At 34.9% G+C, this 24,170-nt stretch overlaps 2 long non-coding RNA genes across 2 annotated transcripts; both read right to left on the reverse strand.

Moving 5' to 3' along the window:
* Window positions 1–4,729: 4,729 nt before the first annotated feature.
* LOC120209613 lies at window positions 4,730–18,222 on the reverse strand. The gene is made up of 6 exons (XR_005524412.1): window positions 18,143–18,222; window positions 17,630–17,770; window positions 17,255–17,339; window positions 16,827–17,004; window positions 16,152–16,205; window positions 4,730–4,896 (listed from the first exon to the last, which is right to left on the reverse strand). It is a non-coding gene; the product is annotated as an uncharacterized LOC120209613 (long non-coding RNA).
* Window positions 18,223–18,613: 391 nt separating this feature from the next.
* LOC120209614 lies at window positions 18,614–19,441 on the reverse strand. Its single transcript, XR_005524413.1, has 3 exons — window positions 19,071–19,441; window positions 18,855–18,923; window positions 18,614–18,744 (listed from the first exon to the last, which is right to left on the reverse strand). It is a non-coding gene; the product is annotated as an uncharacterized LOC120209614 (long non-coding RNA).
* Window positions 19,442–24,170: the final 4,729 nt, after the last annotated feature.

A 24,170-nucleotide genomic window follows, 5' to 3' on the forward strand; every position in this document is an offset into this window, starting at 1 on the left:
TGTCTGTGCAGGGGGATGGGCAGTATCCTACTTTGGCAGCATCTATTAACCAGGAGATATCAGAGGAGTCCAGGCATAAAGTCTTATCTTGGCTGAACAATGACCAAAACAGTGGTGTGAATGGAGTCAGTAGGGGACAAGTCCCATCGAGTAAGTCAACTGAAGAAATTGCTAATTGTGGGTTGTCAATTTTTATGGAAAATATGATTAATCAGAATTTGGAATCACGTGGGTCTGGGATTGAGGGAAACTTTTGATCCGGAGGATAAAGCCCAATCAGATGAAATTGGGGTTGATTTTTCACCAATAAGGAAAATTATCCCAATCAGATGAAATTATCACTGAATTCTAATGATTTTGAGAGGCAAATTCTTTGTTCAACAGAGGGCTGGTTCAAAGAAGCATAAAAGGGTTAAGGATGATAAACAGATTGGCCTGAATGAGGGTAGCTCTTCCAGCTCGTGTGTAAGGCAGAGAAATTCTGTGAATCAAGTTGGAATTAGTTCAGAACTAATTATGGATGGTCAAATCAAAAGAAAGGAGACTAGTTTGTCCTCTTCCAAAAATCCTGTTCAGTTTCTTCCTCGGGCAAAAAGCCTAAATAATCAGAGGCTAAGAATTGCTCCACGTCATTTAGGTAGTGTGTGCTCAGAGGGGGAAGTGTTAATCAGTTTTTTTGATAGAGTTTATAGAAGGGTGTATAGAAGTATGGTCAAGGAATCTTTGGAACAAGTCATATCGTCCTCAAAGTCTTCCCACTCTTCTGTTAAAGCTGTGAATGAAGCAGTTGCTACTAGGGAAGTTTGTACTATGTTGGGGGATTACTTTCAAAGGGGGACACATTTGTTAGAAGAGGAGATAATGAAGATGGAAAGGAAGGGGTCTATGAAAGAAAGGGAGTAATTTAGTCTTCCTTTTGAGAGGTTTTAAGATTTAATATTCCAATGTCAAATCTTAAAATTATTTCATGGAACATAAGGGGCTAAGAAGATGCTTTAATGGGCTAAGAAGAAGATTAGGGGGGAAGATGCTTCAAGGTGAGTTTTTATCCAGCTGATAGGTCTACAGGAGGGTTGATGTGTTTATGGAATGAAACTTTTTTTCAAGTTACAAGAGAAGAAAAGAACATCAGATTTATAGCAATCTCAGGGATGTTCAAGTTGTATAAGTTTAAGTGTGTATTAATTAATGTGTATGGTCCGTCTGTTGAGGAAGAAAAGGAGGAGTTCTTTAGGGAGTTGTTGAGTTCTATTACAAACTTAAACCTTCCAATATGCATAGGGGGTGATTTGAATGTTTATCTTAATCCAATAGAGAAATATGGAGTTGCGCAGAATTGGCATGCCCTAGATCTGCTCAGATCCTTTGTTCAACAAACAAACCTCATTGACCTCCCTTTATCAGGTGGTATGCACACTTGGTGCAACAATAGAGAGTCTCCTACGTGGGTAAGATTGGATCGTTTTCTGGTTAGTAGCAATTTTTTACAGGGTTTTCCTAAATTGATACAACGAATTCTACCCAAATCTCTCTCTGACCATAATCCTATTGTGCTGGAAGAAGATGGGCAGAACTGGGGCCCCAAACCTTTTAGATTTTTTAACTATCTATTAAAGGAAAAAGGTTTCGATAATTTGGTTGAAAATTCCTTGGCTGATTTGAAGAAGATGATGGGAGGTAAGGGAATTTTTAAAATATTAAAAGGTACTAAAAAGAAGATAAGGAGTTGGTCCAGCAGTAAACATATGGGGATCTCAGAGTCTATCCCATTCCAAGAAACATATGGGGAATTTATCAGTTCGCAGTTGGTCCACCATATAGATTATTGGAGGAAGCAAGGTAGGAAGGGGATAGTCTTCAAAGTTGATTTTAGAAGAGCTTATGATACGGTGGAATGGTCGATTCTCCTTAAATTAATGAAAGCTATGGGTTTTGGGGAGAAATGGGTTTCTTGGATTGCTTATTGTCTATCTTCTGCATCAATATCGGTTCTAGTAAATGGTTCTCCTACTGAGGAATTCCCAATGGCAAAAGGGTTAAGACAAGGTTGTAGTCTTTCATCTCTTTTGTTTAATTTAATTGGTGAACTCTTAAATCTAATGTTGATTAAAGCTTCTGATTTGGGACTTTTTCATGGGTTTGATATCGGAAGATCAATTAATCCTTTCCATTTAACTCATCTACAGTTCGTCGATGACCTTATTCTGTTCTACCATGACTCTCTTACTAATATCCAGAACATCAAAAGAGTGCTAAGGATTTTTAGTTTAATGACAGGGTTGCACTTAAATCTTTCTAAGAGTAATATGTTTGGTATAAATGTTGAAGTTGCTACCTTAAATGAATGGGCGACTGATATTGGCTGCACATTGGGTTGTTTTCCTATGGAATATCATGGCTTACCTATAGGTGCAAAGAAAAACTCTGAAGTACTTTGGGAGTCGGTTTTACAGAATTTTAATAATAAGTTAGCTGGTTGGAAGGCTTCTTCACTGTCAATGACAGAGAGATTGGTGCTTATAAAATCAGTATTATCTTCGTTATCGATTTTTTTCTTATCTATTTTTAAAATAACGCTCAAAGGCAGAAAGTTAATACATTGATGGCTAACTTTCTTTAGGGGGAAAGCTCAAACAAAAATCGTATGCACTATGTTAGCTGGCAGGCAGTTTGTAAACCTTTGGAGGATGGTGACTTCGGAATTTTGGATTTGAATATCACAAATAGGGCTTTATTGGGTAAATGAGTGTGGAAATTTGCAAATGAGAAAGAATTCCTTTGGAAAAGGATGATATGCAGCAAACACAATGTTAGTACATTATCCCTGTCAATTTCCAACGTTGTTTCGACTCAAGACTCTTGGATTTGGAAAGGAATTGTGAAAAATTATTTGAAAAATGATGACATTGGAGGATGTTTGAGGTCTCATACTAGGACTCAATTGGGACATGGCAAGTCTATTTCGTTTTGGAATGATGTTTGGGTCAATGACTTACCCTTGAAGACTCAATTTCCCAGGATCTTTGCATTATCAAATAATAAAAGGGGTAAGGTGGCAGATTTTGGTTGCTTTGATGTAAATGGATGGGTGTGGAATATTCAAACAATAAGAAACTTATGTGATTGGGAATTGAACCAATGGGTCGATCTAATGGCAATACTAAATTGTTTTAATTTATCTGATTCAATAGAGGACATTCTTTCTTGGTCTGGGAAGGGGGGCGGTCTGTTCTCGGTAAAATCCTGCAGGTTGGCTTTATTAAATAGTCCAGGAGTTTGTTTTTCTTGGAAAAGGTGGGTTTGGTCAGGTTTGGCTCCTCCTAGAGTAGAAACCTTCCTTTGGCAAATCATAGACAAGAAATTGGCAGTAAAAATGGAGTTGAAGAAAATGGGGGGTTCCTATAGAATACGTCCTATGCCCACTTTGTAAAAAGATGGAAGAAACAGTCCAACATCTTTTTTTTCTCATGTGCAGTTGCAAGGAATCTTTGGAATAGATTTTTAAAGATTTGGGACATCTATACAACTTTGCCTAATGATCCACAAGTTTTGTTAAGTTCATGGTCTGAATTAAAGAAAAATTCGCACATATGGAAATTCATCCCAGGAGTACTTATTTGGTCTATTTGGAAAGCAAGGAATTCAATTGTGTTTGATAATTCTAGCCTTGATATAACCTCTCTTTTTTTCTAATAAGATTTAGATTGGCTAAATGGTTTCTAGCTAAGTTTCCCCATATCCAAATACAAGTTGATTTGTTGGTAGGGGACCCCTCTCTTGCAAACAGGTTTGGTTATCATAATGTTCACAGAAGTTTGATTACAAAGTTGGCATCCTCCCCTAACAGATTTTTATAAATTTAATGTTGATGGGGCTGGTGGAATTGGAAGTATTTTGAGTGATTGTAATATTATCCTTTTATCGACTTTCTCTGTTTGTATTGGTCCAGGCTCTCCTCCGTTGGCTGAGTTGAAAGCTATTAAGAAAGGCTTAGACATTTTTCTATCATCAGATTGGGTTGTAATGGGAAGACTGGTCTTAGAAAGTGACTGCAAATCTGCAGTAGACTGGATTTTGTTGCCTAATTTTGTTCCTAGTTTCTTCAGTTCACTTATTTTGGATATTGTGTCCTTAGTTCAAGAGAGGGAAGTTATTATTCGATGGATTCCTAGGGGATGTAATTGGGAAGCAGATAAATTAGCCAAGGATGGGATCGGTTAATTGTAAGGGTATTTGTATATGGTACTTTAAGGATTATAGTTTTATTCTGATGCCCTAAATGTATTGGTGTACTTTATTGTAATAGTTTCTCTATTCAATAAATTAAAGCACTCTTTTCCTCCTTCCTCTAGTTATTCTTTTCTAGAGTTAACTAAGAGGGAGGTTTTTAATGAGGCTTATTATTCCTATAGAAAAAACTAGCTATGGTGAAATATAATGCAAAGTCAAAATCTTCAAAGAATTAAAAAATTAGAAGTTCGAGAAATTTGCTTTGGTTTTAATTTTCCATTTAAAAAAAGCAGATATATTGGTTTGATTGAAAAGCAAATGCACAACTGATAAGCACTGTAGCAATTAAGCTTCTTTCACTGCTTTGTGGGAGAAGTGAAAGGCTCTTTGCGATAAATTCATCCAACTATGAGTGTGAGAGGTAGAGAGAGAAAATTTGAAAGGGTCCAATGTCTTCGATGAGGAATGGACTGTTTTCGTTGATAATCTTAGGAGAGTTTCAAGAGGTGCGTTAAGGGAATATTTGAAAGGATATTCCCGGTGATAATAGAATCAGACATTGTTTGAAACTTAGATGCTGCAAACAAAATTCCGTCAACATAAATAAAAAATCTAACAAAAGAGGATCCAATTATAACTCACCATTTGTTGAAGAAGATTTTGCACCTATAAAAATCAAAGAAATCATTATCAACCACATAGGGGAAATTAGAAAACCAAAGCAACTTATTACTGATTTACATTCATTAGATAGTATAATAAATAAAACACCTTAGTACAACATAGAGTTCAAAATAAAACACCTAAGTACAACATAAGACAATGTTCAACAATCATTTACTTGAGGTATGTGTTAATCCAACAGCCATTACTCACAAGACTCTCATGCCTAATCACAACGGTAAAGGATAGTTCCACAAACTCCTAAAATTTTCAACATTGCACACAAACTCCTAAAACAAAAGAAAATGACTGTGAGAGGTAGTGAGAGAAAAAGAGAAAATTTGAAAGGGTCCATCGTCTCCGATGAGGAATGGGTTGTTTTCGTTGATAATCTTAGTAAGAGGGTTTCAAGAGGTGCGTTAAGGGCATAGTTACATAAATCGCTCAATAGCCCACGATTTACGAAACTGTACGCTGCGATCCAAAATGCAGTACGAACGCATTCCAGGTCATTCCAAAATCGCGATTCGATACGAAAGCTTATACGATTCGGTACGAACACGTTCCAAAATCGCAGAAGACGAAAGAAGTTGAAGCTTATACGATGACGCGGCGAAAAATCTACCGGAATCTAGGCGCCGATTATATCTCCCTCTCTCTCTCAAAACTAAGAAATGAAACAAAATGAAAATAAGCTCGTTTTGGCTTATATGATTACATATATATATATATATATATTATTAAGCAAAACGCAATCATTTTATCTTTTCCCCATTTCCGTGTTTCTAGTTAAGGGTAAATATCTGTTTAAATCCCTTTTTTTGTGTTATTTCAGTTATAGGAAGTTTTAATTTCTTTTATTTTATTCCTACTATTTAAGTTACTTATAAAATTTGATGTAGAAAAATAGCAACCTAAGAAAATGGTACATCGTACCAATTTATATGGTACATCGTACCGGAGCGATCCAAAATGAGTCTACCCCCCTCGTACCGAATTTTAGGGACCTAGCGAATTGCAATCCCATTTCACGTTCCCGTACCACGATCCATGTGACTATGGTTAAGGGAATATTTTAGTCATTATGGTCAGGTTGTGAGGATATTCATCCCAAGCTTTTTAGAGAAACCAAAATACCAATCTTCAACCTTTGCTTTAGTTCAATATGCTTGTGAAGAAGGCATAAATAAGGCAATCCAGTATGTTAATGGTACATTGATCGATGGGAGAAGAGTCATAGTGGGGATTGCAAAGTATCAAAATACTCGGAGAAGGGTAGTTGCTGAAGGCAAGATGATATTGGATAACAAGTCCAAAAAAAGGAAAATACAAAGATTGGGGGGAAAGCCGAGTCTTTGGGAAGCACGAGGGATGGAAAATCGTATAAGGATGTTTTGAATACAGTTAATAATATAAGTGAACCAGATTCAGGGGGAACATGGAGGGTATAAAGCAGTCTGCAAAAGGAGTGAGGAATGTCTGGGAGATGCATATTCCTTCGGAAAATTCGGATTGGGTGAAGAGATCATTAATAGGGATAATCAAAACATCTTTCGATCAGGGAATGCTTGTATCATTACATTCAAGTCGGCTGAAGAGTTTTCAAATGTGTGGATGAACAAGAAAAAGGAGTTGTTTTTCTGCTTTGATTGGTTGGCTCCATTGTTGAACGATGAGGGAGTTCCATTGGCTGTTTGCCAGGTGGAGCTTTATGGAATTCCTTTATTATGTTAGAATGAGGCATTCCTGGAAAAACTTATTGGGAGATGGTGAAAATTTATATGTTTTAAAGATGAATCAAAGAGCAGAGCAAATCTATCGATGGCGAAAGTTCTTATCAAGGTGACGAGTCCTTTTGACGTCCCTGAAACAGTTACAATAGGTTCTTACGGCAGATCATTTAAAGTAAAGATAACTTTGGGGTCTATTTTGAAAAAACCAGAAGAATTATTGGGGAAGATGGTTGTCGTCCTACTCTGGGCAGCATTTGAAAATCAGAAGATATTAGAGGAATCTAGGCTTAAGGTCATCTCGTGGTTGAACAAAGGACAGAAGAGTGGTTTGAATGGGGTTAGTGGGGGACAGGTCCCATAAAGAAAGTCAACCAAAGAGACTTCTAATTGTGGGCTGTCAAATTTCTTGAAAGAAAGGACAAACCATATTGAGAATCACGTGGATATGGGATTGAGGGAAGGAGTTGAACCAGATGGTCAGGCCCAATCGAATGATAATTAGGTTTCTTCTTCACCAATAAAGAAAATCATTCATGTGGGCCTGCTTATAATTTAAAATGGGTTGGGGTAGGGAAAGAGAATTATATGGGTAGATTTATGACCCAACCCAATAAAAATTCAGTTAATCATGTGGAAGTCGATGAGGAGGGTGAAGAGAAAATTTGAATGGGTCCATCGTCTCCGATTAGGAATGGACTGTTTTCGTTGATAATCTTAGTAAGAGAGTTTCAAGAGGTGCGTTAAGGGAATATTTTAGTCTTTATGGTCAGGTTGTGAGGATATTCATACCAAGCTTTTTAGAGAAACCAAAATACCAATCTTCAACCTTTGTTTTTGTTCAATATGCTTGTGAAGAAGGCAGAAAGAAGGCAATCGAGTATGTTAATGGAACATGGATCGATGGGAGAAGAGTCAAAGTGGGGATTGCAAAGTATCAAAATACTCGGAGAAGGGTAGCTACTGAAGGCAAGATGATGTTGGATAACAAGTCAATAAAAGTAAAATACAAAGATTGGGGGGAACGTTGAGTCTTTGAGAAGCATGAGGGATGAAAATCGTAAAAAGATGTTTTGAATACAATTAATAATATGAGAAGTGAACCAGTTTCAGGGGGAACATGGAGGGTCTAAAGCAGTCTGCAAAAGAAGTGAGGAATGTTTGGAATATGCATATTCCTTCAGAAAATTTGGATTGGGTGAAGAGATCATTAACAAGGATAATCTAATCATCTTTCGATCAGGATTTGATAAAGCCTTGGAGTTCGAGGGAGTTGAAGTCAAGATTGCGAGATGGGGTTATGAAAGAAATGCTTGTATCATTATATTCAAGTCGGTTGAAGAGTTTTCAAATGTGTGGATGAATAAGAAAAATGAGTTGTTTTTCTGCTTTGATTGGTCAACTCCATTGTTGAACGATGAGGGAGCTCCATTGGCTTTTTGCCAAGTGGAGCTTTATGGAATTCCTTTATTATTCTGGAATGAGGCATTCCTAGAAAAACTTACTGGGAGGTAGGGAAAATTTATATGTTTTAAAGATGGATCAAAGAGCAGAGCGAATCTATCGCCGACGAAAGTTTTGATCAAGGTGGTGAGTCTTTTTGACGTCCCTGAAACGGTTACAATAGGTTCTTACGGTAAATCGTTTAAAGTAAAGATAACTTCGGGGTCTATTTTGAAAAAAACAGAAGAATTATAGGGGAAGATGGTAGAGAAAATCTCAGAAGAATGGAACAGTGATGATGTCTTGTCTATGGAAGAGGATGGGGTTAGTGGGGGACAGGTCCTATCGAGAAAGTCAACCAAAGAGACTTCTAATTGTGGGCTGTCAGATTTCTTGGAAGAGAGGACAAACCATATTGGGAATCACGTGGGTTTGGGATTGAGGGAAGGAGTTGAACCGGATGCTCAGGCCCAATCGAATGATAATTAGGTTTCTTCTTCACCAATAAAGAAAATTATTCATGTGGGGCCTGCTTATAATTTAAAATGGGTTGGGATAGGGAAAGAGAATTTTATGGGTAGATTTATGCCCCAACCCAACAAAAATTCAGTTAATCTTGTGGAAGTCGCTGAGGAGGTTGAAGAGGAACTGGTGAAGTATAACACATGTGGGGAAAAAACAATGTCAGCAAATGAAGAGGTTGTTGTTATTGGTAGGAAGCATTCAGTTGACCCGAGGAGTCAAGAAGGGGACTATGTCTTCATTACAAAGATTTCTAATGCTAGGGAAAAGAGAAATGTACTCTATGGCCAAAAGGTTAATGTGGCTAATACTCAGTTTAGCCTTAATATGGGAAGCTACTCAACTTCGAGTTCAAGAGCAAGAAAGTTTGTGAAACATGATGAAAACATTCCAGTGTCCACTATGGAAGAACAAATTAAAGCAAAGGAAAATCAGAAGTCCTCCTTCATAAAATATGTGCAGATTCTTTCTCGGTCAAAGAGTTTCAGCAATCAAAATAACTTAAGAATTTCTCCACGTCTTTCAGGAAGTGTGTGCTCGGAGAGTAATAAGTCTATAAGATTCTTTGATAAAGTTTATAGAAGGGATTATAGAAGCAAGGTCAGGGAGTCTTTGGAACAAGACAAGGCTTCTTCAATGTCTTCCCATTCCTCTGTTAAAGCAAGAGATGAAGTTGTTGCTACTCGGGAGGTGTGTAATATGTTGGGAAATCACTTTTAAAGGGGGCAACAATGTCAAAGCTTAAAATTATTTCATGGAATGTAAGGGGTCTAGAGAGAAGAGAAAAAATTAGAGCTGTGGCGAGACTTGTAAATAGAAATAAATCGGTCTTGCTACTCTTATAGGAGACGAAACTAAATAAGTGTCAAAATGGGCTAAAGAGGAAATTAAGGGGTAATTTGTTGAAAGGTGGTAGTTTTCATCCAGCTGATGGGTCTGCAGGTAGCTTGTTGTGCTTGTAGAATGAGAATTTATTTGAAGTTAAGCGTGAACATAATCAGAGTAGATTCATGGCATTATCATGGAAGTTCAAGGTGATAAACTTTGAGTGTGTTATAATAAATGTTTATAGCTCGTCAGTAGAGGCTGAAAAAGAAGAGTTTTTCAGGGAGTTATTGTGTTTTGTACAAAGATTAAACATGTCAGTTTGCATTGGGGGTGATTTCAATGCATATCTTAATCTAGAGGAGAAAAGTGGAGTTACTCAGAATTGGCATTCCATGGATTTGTTTAGGTCTTTTGTTCAACAATAAAATCTTAATGATCTTCCTTTAACAGGAGGTAGCTTCACTTGGTGCAACAATAGAAAGTCGCCTACATGGGTAAGACTCGATCGATTCTTGATCAGTGGCAGTTTCTTAAATTGCTTTCCAAAAGTTATTCAAATAATTCTTCCTAAATCCTTATCGGATCACAATCCGGTGTTAGAAGAAGAATGCAAAAACTGGGGCCCTAAACCTTTTCGATTATTTAACTACATGTTAGAGGAAGATGGTTTTGATGTGTTGGTTGAAAAATCCAAGAATGATTTGAAGAAGAATAACGGGAGAAGGGGATTGTTTAGCATACTACAAGGAACTAAAAAGGTGATCAGGAGGTGGCCCAGCAGAAATCAAGTGGGGATATCAGAATCTATTTCAGAATTGGAAGGTAAAATAAATTATTTGGAAGTGAAGTTACAAGGTAGTGGCATTTCTTCACAAGAATGGGACCAGTTACTGCTATCGAGGAATGAGTTATGGAAATTGCACAGGATGGATGAAAGTATTTAGTTCTAAAAGTCGAGAGTGAAATTGATAAAAGATGGTGACAGAAATACGAGGTTCTTTCACTTATGTGCCCTTAATAGGAATAGAATCAATGCCATTTCGGCGTTGAAGGTGGCTAGTAAGGAAATTTCAGATCCAGATCAGATGAGGGCCTATGTCTCGAATTTTTTCAAGAAAACCTATAATTCAAAAGCAACACCGGAGGTAGATGACATTAATCAGAACTTTGCAAAATTGTCAACTGAGCAAAGGGCTTGTCTTGAGGTTATATTTTTAGAACAAGAAGTGTGGGAAGCAATTTTTTATTCGGAGAATACTAAAGCCCTTGGCCCAGATGGTTTTACTATGGGATTTTTCAAGAAATTTTGGCCTTTGCTATGATATTTGTGGATGATTTTTATTGTGCAAGGAAATAGGAGCATGGGATCAATCATGCTTTCATAACTCTAATCCCAAAGAAACTAAATCCAGAAAGTATTGCAGATTTCAAACCAATAAGATATATAAAATTATCTCCAAAGTTTTATCAAAAAGACTAGTTTCAGTTATTAAAGATATAGTAAGTCCTTCACAGTTTGCATTTATTCCTGGTAGACAGTTGTTAGATTATGCATTCCTTGCAAATGAAGGCAAAGATTATTGGAGGAAACAAGGGCGGAAAGGGGTCATTTTCAAAGTTGATTTTCGTAGAGCATATGATTCTATTGAATGTCATGGGTTTTGGTGAGAGATGGGTTTCATAGATAGAGTATTGTCTATCTTCTACATCAATCTCGGTTCTAGTGAATGGATCTCCAACAGAGAAATTTTTCGATGGGTAAAGGGTAGAGACAAGGTTATAGTATGTCCCCTCTTCTGTTTGATATAGTTGGAGAACATCTTAATTTAATGCTGATTAAAGCTGCTGATCTAGGACTCTTTGAAGGATTTGTTATTGGTAAGCCTGATAATCCTTTCCAGCTGACACATTTACAGATTGCAGATTATCTTATCTTATTCTGCCGAGATTCTCTACTCACATTCTAAATATCAAGAGAGTGTTGAGAATTTTCAGTCTAATGACAGAGCTTCATCTGAATCTTTCGAAGGGTAATTTATAATGCGTTAATTTTTTTTATAGAATTTGGAGGTCTCATTAAAAACTCCCTTCATATTCTTCCACATACTTAGAAGTATGTTGAAGAACATTGGAAGGGAGAAAAGAGTACCTCATATTTTATTAAATAGAATACCAAGTACATGAGTCACCAAACCCACATACGGGAATAAACACCAATACAAACCATATCACCTAGAAATCTTACATCGTCAAACAAAAAGCCCCTAAAACAATAACCCCATTTGTAGAATACACTTCAAGATGTAAGATAACCCCATTTGCATGGCGTTAATATTGAAGATGGCATCTTAAACGATTGGGCAACTGAGGTTGGCTGTGTAGTGGGATATTTTCATACGATGTTGCTTGGTTTACCTTTAGGTGCAAAGAAAAAATCAGAGGTTCTTTGGGATCCGATCATCCAGAAGTTTAACAAGAAATTAGTTGGTTGGAAAGCCTCTTCATTTTCAATGGCAGGAAGATTGGTGTTGTTGAAGTCGGTGTTGTCCTCATTGCCGGTTTTTTTTCCTTTTTATTTTCAAAATTCCGTTCAAGGTAAATCAGAAGTTGAACTCTTTGAGGGCTAAATTTCTTTGGGGGGAAAGACCAACAAAGAAACGTATTCATTGGGTGAATTGGAAAGTGGTGTGTCAACTCTATGAAGAGGGTGGATAGGGAGTCTTGGATTTGAATTCTGTTAATCGAGTGTTGCTTGGTAAATGGGTGTGGAAATTTGCAAATGAAAGACACTCAATGGAAAAAGATGCTTTGCAGCAAACATAATGTTAGTAATTTGTCTCAAAGGAAAGCTTCTCTCTAACCTAGGTGTTTTCAATTTTCAAATTTCAAATTACTTATTTCCACGAGCCTCAGCATCTCTCCTCCGATATCCACCAGTCGTCCGCAGTTGTCGTCTGCCACCGCCGTCAGCCGTCCTTTTCCACACTTTGACCTTCGTTTTGACGCAGTTTTTTACTGGGTAATTCGCCGGCTCAAGGTGTTTCCTTTTCTGGGCTTGTTTTTCTGAGTAAGACTTTTATTTGACGCTGATCTATAAGCCGCTCACAGCCGTTTTCGCCTCCATCCGTTGCACGTACGCTGGACATCGCATCTCCACTGTATTCAGAGCCTTTTTGCGATCATAACCCATTTACTTAGTGTCGAGATTAGTTGCATCTCTCCATTATATTGCACTGAGCAGTTTCGACAAGATCAGGCGCTCGCTACTCTTTAATTTCTGCATGACTCTTTTGGTGGATTTCTTTCGTCACTGCTGTTGAAGCTTTGAGCTCTTGTTCTGGAACTTTATTTCTAGGGGTGATACGTAAACTCAGTATACTTCTTCTAGCAGGATGTATTAAAAGACAAAAGCTCCTGCTTCTCTCTTGTTTATAGATCTTATCTGGGTTTTTCATATCAACAGTCTTCATCACATGCCGGGTGCTGGAGTCCTCCCTTCTCTCTAGCAGAGTCCTTCGGTCCAAGTTCCTCCACCCTCTGCAGCAGCGCATTCTCTGCCATCTCACCCTTCTCATCATGATGAGGTTCGCACTATTTTCATTATGGGTCTGCCTGAAGATATCAAAGAGAGAGCTACAGAATTTTCTGAGATGGCTTTCGGGTTTTAAAGATTCGCATTCTGAGATGTGTCTTCCAAAGGCTTCGCTCTCTTCTCAACTGTAAATTTTGCAGTCGCTGCTAAGGATGTCCTTCAGAAAATGGTTTTTGACGCTAAGTTGAGGTCCCTTTTGCACATTGAGATGGCAAGGAAGAATCTTGCTGTTAAAAGAGTAGTTACAAATTCTGTTGCATTTGACAAGGATGGAGGTTTTCTTGTTCCTCTAATTCTGCCATTGCCAATTCCAGCTTTTGTAGCATCTCCTAGTGTTCAGGTTCCTGTTAAAGCGGTGAGTTGTGATGGTAAATCTGCTGTTAATGGTGTACAAGAAGGATCTAGGGAGTCGATCACAAAGGGCGGATACTTGATGCTTTTTTTCCTAATAAAAGGAATTTAAAAGGAGATCATTTTGGTTTTATTCGCTTCGCATCATTAGAAGAAGCAAGGAGAACGATCTCAAAAATGAATGGATCTCGTATCGACGGTAGCAAAATTTGTGTTTCTTTCGCTAAATTCAAACATCGAAATTCCTATTGAATAAGTCTTCGACAAATGTTCTTCAAAAGTCCGGGATGGAAGATTATTCGAGAAAGAATCATTATAAAGTTGAAGGTGTTATAGATGAAGAAAAACCTCAGGTGTTGAGCAATTGTCTAGTGCGGTGGCGTAAGGATTTTGTCAAAATTGGTCATCTCGCTAGACAAATGCAAGCGAAGGGCCTCATTGGCTTCACCTAAATGAGAGCAGCTAGAAATGCGATTTTAATGATTTTCGAAGATAATGCTTCATTGAGAAGTGTGAAAAACGACAAATCAAAGATTCTCATAGAGTGGTTCTCCATAGTCGAAGTTTGGTTAGAGAGTTTGGTAATGGAGTGTCGTCGAGTATGGTTAGTTTGCGATGGTGTTCCTTTTCATGCATGAACTTGGGATACTTTCAAGAACATTACAGATAAGTGGGGTCTTTTACTAGCTATCGACAAAAGTTGTCAATCTCCATCTTTTGATCGGACAAAAATTCAAGTCCTCACAAAGGCTAATGCGAAAATTGACGCGATGGCTGAATTGAAGGTTGGTGACAACTTCTTCAAGGTCATGGTGCATGAGATATAGCCTTCATTCAAACCAAATTCTTGGGCTCCTGAAAAAGACGAGTCTCTTTAGATTTTGTCTCTTCATTCGTGGTTTTGTTTTAGTCTATATGGCGTTGTTTTAGTCCTATTGCTGGTGGTGTAATTAGAAGTATGGTGATTTGATCGTGGCTTTGGATGAGGTTATTTGAGGTTTAGGTGTTTGTTGTAATGGGGTATATCACCATGAGAGGATATTTCGTGGTGTCTTTTGTATCGGGTATTATTATTAATAAATTATGAGGTGCTTTTTTCTTCCTTCCAATGTTTGTTAACATACTTTTAGTATGGGAACGAATATGAAGAGAGTTTTTAATGAGACCTCTAACTTCTATAAAAAAAATGACGAGATCAGAAAGTGTTTGAGGTCACATTCGAAGATCCAAGTGGGGAATGGTAAGTCGATATCCTTCTGGAATTATGTTTGGGTTAATGTTTCAACCTTAAAAAACCAATTCCCCAGGATTTTTGCTTTATCTAATAATAAATGGGGTAAAGTGGTTGATTTTGGTTGCTTTGAAAATAATGGATGGGTTTGGATCATTCAGTCGAGAAGGAATTTATGCGATTGGGAATTAGATCAGTGGGTTGCTTTAATGTCTTTGCTCGATAACATAATTTTGTCCGATTCAGTGGATAACTTTCTTTCATGGTCGTGGAAGGGTGATGGTTTGTTCTCGGCTAAGTTCTGCATGCTGACTTTATCTTGTAAATCTGGAGGTACTTTCAATTGGAACAAGTGGGTGTGGTCAGGTTTGGCTCCTCCCAGAGTCGAAACCTTTCTTTGACAGATATCCCACCAAAACCTGGCAGTTAGAGTAGAGTTGCAGAAAAGGGGGGTTCCCTTGGAGGATGTTCTTTGTCCATAATGTCATAAGCATGAAGAAACCATCCAGCACCTATTCATTTCTTGCTCTGTTGCACGGGAGTTGTGGAATAAATTTATAAGGTTATGGGACATCTTGGTCTGATTTAAGGGCTTATTCTTCAATTTAGAGGTTTATACCGGGAGTTGTTTTGTGGTCAATATGGAAGGCTAGGAATTCGGTGGTGTTTGATAATTGGAAACTCGACAATTCTTCTCTCTTCTTTATTTCTAAATTTAGGATGGCTAAATGGTTTCTAGCTAAGTTCCAGTGTTGATTTACTATTTGGGGACCTCTCTATTGTAGACAGACTTCTTACTCATATCTTTAAGAGAAAGAAGATCCAGTGTTGGCTTTCTCCTCCAGCTATGTTTTTAAAATTTAATGTGAATGGGGCGGTAAGAAATGATGGGCTGCTGGATGGAATTGGAGGAATTTTGAAAGATTCTAATAGCTATACTTTAGCCACTTTCTCCAATGATGTTGGTCCATGTCCTCCTCCTTTATCTGAGTTTAAAGCAATTAAAAAATGAATTGATTTTTTTCTTTCATCTTCTTGGGCATTGAAGGGAAGACTGATCATAGAGAGTGACTGCAAGTCTGCAATTGACTGGATTTTGTTGCCATTTTCTACTTCTTTTTTCAGTTCTTTGGTTGGGGAAATTGGGTCCTTAGTTTCTACTAAGGAGATTATAATTAGACTGATTCCTAGGAGCTGTAATTGGGAGGAAGATAAATTAGCTAAGGAGGGAATTGGCTGAATGTTTTTGGGTTTTTTTAGATGTACTAATTGGGTTTTGTTGTTTATGGTTGTTTAAAGTGTAATGGTGTAGTCTTATGTAATTATTGACTTATGAATAAAATGAGGTACTATTTTACTCCTTCCGCTAGTTGCCTCTATTCAAGAGCCAACTAAGAGGGAGGTTTTTAATGAGGCATCCTACTTCTATAAAAAAAATCCATTAGAGAGTATTATCCGACAAGGGCAATGTTAACAGTGATTATAACGCCATGGTACAAGCATAAACATCATACTTTAAAAGCAGTTCTTTCATCTTACAAAGAAAAGGTTAGGAACTCACAAAAACAGTTAAATCAGCAGTGTTTTCCTTTGATTTGTCCGAATTATGACCATCCTGAAAAAAATATATCACTCAGCTTTCAAATTACATATCATTAGTCGATCAAATCCTCAACTACCTAGAAACTTTACTCCTCTAACGAACTTTACACAAACAATCAAGTTTTTACGAAATTGGGCGGAAACAGCATAAGAACTATGAAAAATCTCAGAAAGAACAAGCAATTGCATGCCATTAATTAAGGTTTCAGTCTAAAAGTACATTAAGACTAATAACAAAGCCCATATATTAAGCGAGAGCATTTCAAGCACAAACAATTTTAATCCCAAAAACCAAATATATAATAATTTATAATTTAAATATTAATATTATGATTTAATAAATTATATATATAATTTAAATTAATTTAAGAATAAATTAATAAATCGAAGTTTGAAAACCATTCGATAGGGGAAACAAATCAAAATGCTATAAGCAATATACGGAAAATGCTTTATAAAAAAAATTAAATAATATTAGAATTGTCTAAATTAATTTAATTTAAGAATATATTAATATAATTTTATAGAATATGATTGGAAATGTCAGCTTCAAAATATGTGATTTTGTTGATTTATAGCCTATTTGAAAAGCAAAAAAATTAGTGCTTTCTTTTTAGTGGAAGTAACATTTTACCTGGCTTGTGCATGCAACAAAATTGCCACTTAGATTCAATGGAGTTATCTGCAGCTCCAATTCAATGTGTGATGCAGTAGCAAGAGTAGACTCATTGGACTGGTTAGAGTTGTTAGTTGTGTGATTCCTAAATGTTTAATCTGGTACAACCAGCTTGCATGCTTTCATAGGCACACACCTGTACAAGAAAAGATAGATGAAATATGTGGAAAGACATGCATTTCTAACCTCATAGTCTTTCTATGTTTTCTCTAAATATTACACATATCAAGGATCATGATAGGATAGAAACAAAGCATCTCGTTTTTCATTTCTTTTGCCTAATATATAGAAACAAAAGCATATTCATTTCATATATGCAGAATAAAAAAATACATAAAAGGATAGAAACAAAAATCGGTACTTAATGATCTAGCCCTTTGTATTACCATCCAAACTTTCCTTCCAAGAATGGTAATCCGGCATGGAATAAAACGGTATCTCTTCCTTCGTATTGTTGACCAGGTGAGAAGCCTGTGCGAAAAAAAAATAACATAAATAACAAGAAAGCTTGCTGCAAAATATTGAACATGTAAATATTAGCCAATAATACCTTCACAATAGGAGTTATAAACTTGCTCATGAATGATTTTACTTTCAACAGTGATAGTCAAAAGGAGTGAATAAAATTGATCACCAAACCCTTGATATAATTTAAATTAGTATATTCTTAAAATATTTTATAGTTTATAGTTTAAATATTATTATAATATTTATAAATTATATAAATAATTTAATTTAAGAATAAATTAATAAAATTATACCTTGTACAGGTTTGTGTCATATGCTAGTTCTAGCTTTAGCTGGATAGACAACTATTTCTCATTGTGAAGTGGTGATTCTAGTCCTTTCTCTACCTTAACCATTGCTAGAGTGTGCTCGCCAGTCTCCTCACCTTTGGATTTCTGCATTAAATCTTCAATGTCAGTCTCCTCAAGAAATAAACCCAACGATACAGAAAATGAGAATAAATTAATTTAATTTAAGAATAAATTATATAATAATATTTTAAATAATATTAGAATAATTTAATTTAAGAATATATTAATATAATTTAAATTAATATATTCTTATGATATTTTATAATTTATAATTTAATTATTATTATATTGATAAATTATATAAAAAAATTAATTTAATTTAAGAATAAATTAAATTAAATTAATTTATGATATTTTAATTTAATTTAAATAAATAATATCAAAGTAAATGTCGAGGAATTTCCTAATGTGAACGAAAAAGAAAAAAGCACAAGGACAATAGATTGTGACACTTACATTTTCTTCAACTATGAGAGATGAGCAACAGAGAACCAATTTGTCGAGCGATTCACAAATATTCATGTTCTTCTGCATACTAACTTCTTCGCTTGTAGGATATTCCTTGTTGTGAACTGTCAAATGACTACAAATGAAGCAAGAACTTAATGAAATTTCCATGAGAGTGAAAAGGTGAAGTTTGTAAATAAGCTAGAATAAACTGGATGAAACTTCAGCACACCCTCTTAAAACACTTGTTTTTCTACTTCCTTGAGATTCTGACTTTTCATTAGGCAGGACGCAACATTACAAAGTTAACAAGGTACGTAGTCTTTAACTTCCCAAAAAAATCATATGAAGTCCAGAAAACAGCCCTATTGTAATCCAAAATAAATATACACTCGTTAACAAGGAACGTAGTCTTTAACTTCCTAAAAAAATCATATGAAGTTCAAAAAACTGTCCAATCTGTGTATCACTTACAGTATATGCCACCGGTATTGTGAGACTAATTTTGCAAGGGGAACATGGAAACTCTTAAGACAACTCTTTTCGAAACAGCCCAACGTTGCACCTTTGAGTTCACAACAGGAGCAATTTATTTTTCACAACAGGAGCACCTTATCATTTTCAAAATAAACATTAGGAGCCCTAAAAAAAATAACATTATTATATATTAAAATTATGAAAACTGTATTGAAAGAGCATATTAGGTTATGAACACTTTTACCTTAGAGCCACCATTGTAATCTTGAGGAACAAGTCTGCCTTCATAGTAATTAACCATCTCTCCTGTAGCCTGCAATTTTGTTTAGCAAATAAACTTCATCAATTTGATTGAAAAGATGGGCAGTTTTAGTCGTATCATAGACTTGACAGGAAATACTGAACCTCAATCTTCTATTGAAAGACAAAAAACATTGTGTTTTATTTGTAACGTTCTCACATTTACACAAGGTCGCTTCATTTGCTAAAGGCAACATCTTTACTGTTGAACCATGACCATCTGAAATTCCAACAGCGAGACTCCCATTAACCTTTTCATTTAGTCTTTCTAAAGACATTACTATTTCCTTGCTGCTGTTGATCTTCAGCCAACCCACTTTTTGCGTCACCGCTAAAAGAAACTTTCATCTTTTTCTTACAACTTGAGGTTTTTTCACTTTTCAAACTTGTAGTCAACTTTACTTCCCAAGCACGTTTAATTGATCCTTTTCTAACCCTTTTGGCACCAATTTCATGAGCTAAGGGAGTGGAGTGGGAAATGAGGGCTTCTGTTGAATCGTATTTTCATTTGTCGAACTTCATCAGATAAAAATACCTATTACTGCCAGTGCAAAGATAGATAAAAGAGCTTATTAACTATTAGCATCATATCAAAAGACAAATAATGAAGACTTAATTATATAACTCAAACTTGCCACTTGGGATTACTAAAGCATACGAAATGGTCTTTTCAAGCTTTCAGCAGTTATTTTTCTTCCATTATTTGTTACAAGGCATTTTTCAGTGTTTAAACCGTCTGGTAGCTTTGCTTCCTCAAATTTCCCACAAAATCATAAAGCCATCTCTAAATATTACAAGAGTTCTATAGTGAATTGAGCAACACATGAGAGCATATTCGCTGCTGAAATAACACATTAAAGTGTGAATAAAAGGTAAAGAAATGAAGTATAGAAACACAAGTGTTCTTAGAGATCAGAAAACCTCACTACAAGAGTCAAGGGACTTTGAAAAACGGAATCTCCCCGGAACTTAAATTCTAAACGAAAACTAACATAATGAGAAAGTAAGAGTACCTTTTACTTTCAGCTGTTGGCTGAGGAAGTATGGACATAACAGCCCTATCAGCTAAAACTTTAGTTGGACATCCTAAACAAGATGGTTAATCAAGTTTGATATATCAGTAATGTAAGACATGGTACCACAAAGTAAACTTCAAGAATTCTCAGAATGGCGGCAACAGAAATAGCACATGAAAAGTATATCCTGCAATCAGGGATAGTATTGAGGTCACAGAGCATTCTGTTTTTCAAATAAAAAGTCAACTCTGAAGTTTGGCTTTATAGGTTTCTAAGGAGTCGTTAGGAAACCAAATGAATCATGTAGCATCCTTTATTCATTTAAGCGGATTTTGTAGTCAAGGAAAGCATAATGATGTCACTGTCATCAAGCCTAGACTAGAGAGTAAACAAGAACATCCCAAAGGTGTAAGGATAATGCTTAACACACTTCAAATCTTAAGCTGATATGTATGTACTACTTACCATGAGACGCTGAGAAAGGTATAGTGTATTTCATTTGTATAACATGACGTACTTCTTGTTCAATCTTAAAACCCTTGATATTGCCATCAGAATCTCCAGCATACTTGCAAATTCAGAAATTAAATCGATATGAAAAGTTCAATTGCCGCATGTGCTCTCTTGAAAGTTGAAATAACCTACAGTAGAGCAAAGAACCGAAGCTAAAATTGCATTTAGGGACCAATTTGCATAACTACAAAAGAATTAATTTATTCTTTAAAGACATGTACATGAGACAAGAGCCACTTTTCCGAGTCCCAAACCTACATTACAATTTCCATAGAAAAATTATTTCCCATAGGAAAAAGAGAGAAAAGAAGACATATTCTATTGGTAAAGTATAGAGCACGAAGACATATTTGTTTGTAAAAGTAGACATATATATAGAAACTACTTTTACAAGCAAATAATATAAAATTACAATGTCCTAAATTTTATTTTTCATATTTTTTCTTAGAAAGCAAACATAGAAAGAGAAACCAAACCATACATACATGAAAGGGAATTGGTCACATGCAGAGCCGACAAACCTTTGCAAATGAAATAACGGGTTCAAAAAAAACACTAACATGTAATCAGAAAAGAAAACCCAAATGTCAACATTTTATTAGATTTAGGTAAAAAGCGAAACCCCTAATATATAATCAGAATATAAAACAAACTTTTAAAAAACCCAAAAAAAATCAAGAAACACAACCGCAATTGCATTCATCACAATGTATAATTTAACAAAAGTATAAATTAAAAGAAAAACGTAACAGATCTAAGAATTGGGTAAGGAAACTAACCTGATAATCCAAAGAATTGATTAATAGAGTCAAGGGGTACATTTCTTAAGAATATATTAATATAATTTAAATTTATAATTTAAATATTAATATTATTACATGGGGTTGGACCAATTACACTGTGTAAAACCCTTTTAGTTTTACAATCATTTTACGATCATTGGATGAGAGAAATTAAAGACTGAGATTAACCGTGGAAAATGAACAGATATTCAATAAAAAACGAGTTGATCTCAACATTTGATTTCTCTCAATTCAATGGCAATAAAAAGGTGTAAAACTAAAAGTGTTTTACACAGTACAAGTAGATCCAACTCCTTATTATATTTATAAATTATAGAAATAAATTAAATTAATTTAAGAATAAATTATATAAAAATATATAATTATTATTTTTATAGAAACTAAGAATTGATTAATAGAGTCAAGGGGTACATTTCTTAAAAATATATTAATATAATTTAAATTTATAATTTTAATATTAATATTATTACATGGGGCAGGACCAATTACACTGTGTAAAACTCTTCTACTTTTACAATTATTTTAGGACCATTGGATGAGATATATTAAAGACTGAGATTAACAGTGGAAAATGAACAGATATTCACTAAAAAAACAAGTTGATCTCGACCTTCGATTTCTCCCAATCCAATGGAAATAAAAAAGTGTAAAACTAAATGAGTTTTACACAGGTAAGTAGAACCTACTCCATATTATATTTATTAATTATATAAATAAATTAAATTGATTTAAGAATAAATTATATAAAAATATTTAATTATTGAACATGTAAATTCTAGCCAGTAATACCTTCACAATAGGAGTTATAAAATTACCCATGAATGATTTTACTTTCAACAATGATTGTCAAAAGGAGTAAATAAAATTGATCACCAAACCCTTAATATAATTTAAATTAGTATATTCTTATAATATTTTATAGTTTAAATATTATTATTATATTTATAAATTACATAAATAATTTAATTTAAGAATAAATTAATAAAATTATACCTTGTACAGGTCTGTGTCATATGCTAGTTCTAGCTTTAGCTTGAGAGACAACCATTTCTCATTGTGAAGTGGTGAGTCTAGTCGTTCTTTCTCTACCTTAAGCATTGCTAGAGTGTGCTCGCCAGCCTCCTCACCTTTGGATTTCTGCATTAAATCTTCAATGTCAGATATATGAACACATTAAACTTAAGTGAAAGAAAAAAACCCGACAACACAGAAAATGAGAATCCGAACACATTAAATCTTCAATGTCAGATTTATTATTTTATGCAGCCTCGACCCATGTCAAGGCAGGAGGTCAGGGGGTGCAAGAAAGAAGTCAATCAATATAATAAAAAAAGGGTATTGCTGCTTACTTGAGAACAAGAATTCCATGCCTTAAAGATCTCTCTAGTTATAACCATTGGCTCAAGTAAGAAAGGAATCCCAACTACCGTTGAGCAAAATACCATCTCCATCTATAAACAAATCATCCATATTCATAAAAATTGTCACTACTTCATTTGCTTATTTATTCCAAGTTTCAAACAAAAGAAAAATAATTTCACATGTCTTCCAATGAACCCTTGGTTAGTCCATGAGAACCCATGAGAACACCAGATAATTTCACATGTCTTCCATGGATACACCATATGTTTCATAGTAAACCCTTGAAGCCGTATCAATATCAGTTGTATAAAAGTAAAATATCATCCATATTTGAAACGTTTCAAAGTCAAGAAAAAACCAAAATTAAAAGGAATAAAATAGGAGAAATTATGAAGAATAAACCTGAATTGAAAGCCTATTATAAACATATTCCTGCAATAAAAAAAATAACACAGATCGTCGGAGTAAGAAAAGAATTTAAATAAAAAAAAGACAGAGTTAATTGAGGAAAGCAATTTGAATCACTAGACCAAAGGCATCAACAAGTGAAAGCAATGAAAATGGAAATACATAGATACTATTTTTACAAACAACTAATACAAAAATACAATGTCCTAAATTTTATATTTCGTATTTTTTCTTAGTAAGCAAACACAAGGAAACGCAGCAAAAGAGATACCAAACCAGCATACATGAAAGGGAATTGGTCACATGCAGAACTGAGAAACCTTTTCAAATGAAATAACAAGTTCAAAACAACACTAACATGAAAGGGGAAAAGAAAACCCAAATGTCAAAAGATTATTAGATTTAGGTAACAAACAAAATCCCTAATCTATAATCAGAATACAAATCAAACTTTTAAAAAGCCCATAAAAAAATTCATCACAAAATACAATCTAACAAATGTATAAATTAAAAGACAAACGTAACAGATCCAAGAATTGGGTAAAAGAAACTAACCTGAGAATCCAAAGAATTGATTGATAGAATCAAGGGGAAAGTTTCTTAAGTGGGTGATAGGTAGTGCTCAGGTTTTATTTTTATAGATGGGATTTCAAATAATATTATAATAATTTATAATAATTTAAATTAAGAATATATTAATATAATTTAAAATTATAATTTAAATATTAGTATTATTATATAGGGCAAGATCTAATTACATTGTGTAAAACTCTTAGTTTTACACCATTTTAGGACCATTGAATGAAAGAAATTAAAGACTAAGATTAACCGTGGAAAATGAACAGATGTTCACTAAAAAAACGAATTAATCTCAACCTTTGATTTCTCTCAATCCAATGACACTGAAAAGATGTAAAACTAAAAGAGTTTTACACAATGAACTGGATCCTAATACTTATTATATTTATAAATTATATAAATTAATTAATTTAATTTAAGAATAGTACTGAGGTCACAGAGCATTCTGTTTTTCAAATAAACAGTCAACTCTGAAGTTTGGCTTAGTAGGTTTCTAAGGAGCCATTAGGAAACTCCAAATGGATCATGTAGCATACTTTATTCATTTAAGCGGATTTTGTAGTCAAGGAATGCATAATG

Source organism: Hibiscus syriacus, unplaced genomic scaffold (genome assembly GCF_006381635.1).
Source record: "Hibiscus syriacus cultivar Baekdansim isolate YM2019G1 unplaced genomic scaffold, ASM638163v2 tig00019423_pilon, whole genome shotgun sequence".
Classification (NCBI taxonomy): domain Eukaryota; kingdom Viridiplantae; phylum Streptophyta; class Magnoliopsida; order Malvales; family Malvaceae; genus Hibiscus; species Hibiscus syriacus.